Raw genomic sequence first — 3101 nt, 5'->3', positions numbered from 1 at the left:
AAAAAAAAAAAAAAAAATGAGGTCTGTGACAACTTTAATCTTTTCTCTATTGATAAGAAAGTTGTGTATTGGCCCAGTGGTGAAGAATTTTGTTTTATTTACATTGAGATCCAATCCATACTGAAGGCTCTGGTCTTCAGTCTTCATCAGTAAGCATTTTATCCACAGGTATAGGGAATTTTTAATTTGACAACAATATGGTTTAGTATTCCAAGAATGACAAATTCAAAAGGAATGTCGTGCATTATCCTTGCAAAAGAACATTTCATGATATACCTTGAAGTACAATGCTGTCTGTGATAAATACCTATTCACCTACAAGTTCAGTTAATGCATCTATTGTTAAAATTTACCCAGCAGCCCCCAAGGCAATGTTTAAGAAACTATGGGAATTATGGTTACAGAAACTTGTAACCCCATCTTTGGCCTATAACTGATTGTATTAGCTAAAAGGAGAATTTGAGTGTGCCCGGGGAATGTTAACAAGAATGTTAAACCTTGTGGAGGAGCTGCCATAGACAGAGTGTTCAGCTCCACCCAGAACCTTTTGAAGTGGGACATTCCCATCTGAAAAGACCTGCAGACCAACTCAGAATGACTAGAAGAACAGAGATACTTCTTGAAAGAAAGACCAAAAAAAGCAGACTATTTGGCTATTAGAATCCCAAACAAGCTGTTTGCCTTGCAGCAATCAAGACAAGAAAATTCAGGCCATCAGAGTAACCCCACTTCTAAGTCTGAAACTCAAAGGGAACCCATGAGCAGTCTGTTAGGTTCACTGGTGACCACCACCATGGCCTACTTGTGAGCAGTAGTGGTGGAAATGCAGCAGTGAAGACCTAGGCTGTTTGGCTATGTTCCATTTACACACATTGACCTTGAGATGAAAGAGAGAAGAGGAAGGGCTGGATAGTTTGTAGTTTAGGAAAGCCTGTGAACTCCTGAGACAATGAGCACTGAGCTAGCCATTGGGGGTTAGAGCTGAGAGAAAAGAGTCTTGCTAGTTTAAAAAGGAGGAGGTGTGCTCAAATTCCCAAACTGACAGGTACTACCCATTTGACCTAGCTTGGATGGCTAGCTAATCAGCACTTGACAAGATGAAGATAAAGAAGCATGATACAGGAAGGATGTGTAAATTGCTACAATTTGATGAAGTGTACCTTTGCTAATGGATGCAGTTACTCAAAAATTCAACTAAAATGGAAGGTTTCTTCATATCAAGGATGAAACATGTCTCCTTAGTACACTGGTTGATAGGGTCAGGCAACTTAGATATTGGCTATCAAAAATGGGGAGCTATAAAGGTACTAAGTAGACTTTAGACTCATGGACTAGAAAGATTGTATATCTATTGTCAGGAGGCTGTCTCGCAAAAATGTGCACTTTTGACATTAAAATGTTATATATATATTTATTTGTATGTGTATATAAAAACAAAAGGGGGGTAACAGGTAAATATTGTTAACTGATGGTACATGGAGGTGATTATAATCATTGCAATGAAACAAAGTGTGTGTTTTTTGTTTTTTTGTTTGTTTTTTTTTAATTTTAAGGGTAATATATTCCAACTTGGGGGAAGGGTGAAGGCCTTTTCGCTTTGAAGTTTGGTCAAGACATTCCAGAGAGTTCTGCAGTCTCCTGAATTTGATGAGGCAGGATGGGAAGGCCTGTTTTCCTGGCTGGTCTCCTCCCACCGTCCCAGTCACAGACAAGCACAGTATCAAGCCAGCAGCTTCTGAGGACTCTTGAGTGTTTATCAACTCAGTAGGTCAAAAGTCTGCAAACATTGGGTGGAGCAGCAGTAAGCCACAAAGCTCACAGTTGTCCTCCCCTGATGCAGCCCTGCCATAGGCGTCTCTCTCAAGGGAAAGAGCTTGGGGTAGACAATGGTAAACATGGGCTCACTGCACTGATGACAGTGCCCCAGGGGGCAGTGCAACAGCTCCAGAAAACTTCTGGGGAGCGAGAACGGAGACAGAAAGTTCAAATCTTTTAGAAACTGGTGATAGGTGCGATACAAACTCCTCATGGCTAACTCTTACAGAGGCAGCACGTGATCCTTCTCTGTCCCTTTGGACTTCACCTCCGCTGGGAGGAAAACGGTTAGTTGCCCCGATGAAAAGGAAAGCAACTTCATCTCTGAAACTTGAATGGGAGCACCACAGCCACTGCACCCGATGACTTTATTGTACAGATAGGATGGCAAACCTTTCAGGTGAATGTTGTTATCCACGTACACGTATTGTAGTTCTCGAGACCGACCTAAATCAAGTGGCAAAAATGCAAGACGATTTCCAGCCATGGAGAGCTCATTGAGGCTGGGAAGCTGGCAGAGATGACGCGGTACACACCATAGATGATTTCGGTCTACCGTTAGGTACTGCAGAGAAAGGCACAGGTGAAGCCGCTCCGGTAAAGTTAGCAAACGATTGGTAGAAATGTCTAGTGTTTGCAGTTCCTTCAAATCACCAACTTCTGGAGGTAGGAACTGTAGTTGGTTATTAGCTAATCGAAGATGACGTAAAGCTCTCAGGCGACCGATTTCTGGGCAAACAATTTCTAAGGCATTGTCACTAAGATCCAGACACTGGAGTTTTATAAGGGACCCAATGGCTTCTGGAATCACAACTATGTTATTTGAATGAAGATACAGTTCCACAAGGTTTGGAAGCTTCTGAGCAAGATTTTCTGGCAAGGTTGTAAGGGCGTTCCTTTTCATATAGAGTCTCTCCAAGTACTGTAATCCCTCATCTTTCAGTAACTCCAATGGAAAATGATGCAGATTCCTATAATTCAAGAACAAATTCTTGTGCTTTTCCAGTCTTGCCACAGAGATTGTCTTACAAAGTTCGGATGCCATGACTGAACACATCCCATCAGGCACGTTACAGCACTACAGCTTGTCATAATTGGTCCATTTCTCAGTGCTGGCGGAGCTAGGGAGGGGGACGGCGCCGGGAGCCGGGCGCCGGGCGCCGGGCGCCAGCTTGTTTTGTTTTTTAATGTTTAATTTATAATCTGCCCTGGAAAATTTTATTCATTTCACAATTAAAAAAGAAAACCGAGTCTTACAGAGAGTACAACTACAATGTTCCTTAGAA

The 3101-nt window shown here is 42.2% G+C and overlaps 1 pseudogene; it reads right to left on the bottom strand.

Annotated features, from left to right (window-relative positions):
* Positions 1-1756: 1756 nt before the first annotated feature.
* LOC102839403 lies at positions 1757-2860 on the bottom strand (annotated as a pseudogene).
* Positions 2861-3101: the final 241 nt, after the last annotated feature.

This window comes from Chrysochloris asiatica, unplaced genomic scaffold (genome assembly GCF_000296735.1).
Source record: "Chrysochloris asiatica unplaced genomic scaffold, ChrAsi1.0 scaffold00216, whole genome shotgun sequence".
Taxonomy (NCBI): domain Eukaryota; kingdom Metazoa; phylum Chordata; class Mammalia; order Afrosoricida; family Chrysochloridae; genus Chrysochloris; species Chrysochloris asiatica.
Note: the sequence above shows the minus strand (reverse complement) of the source record. Positions and strands in the feature narration are given on the sequence as shown.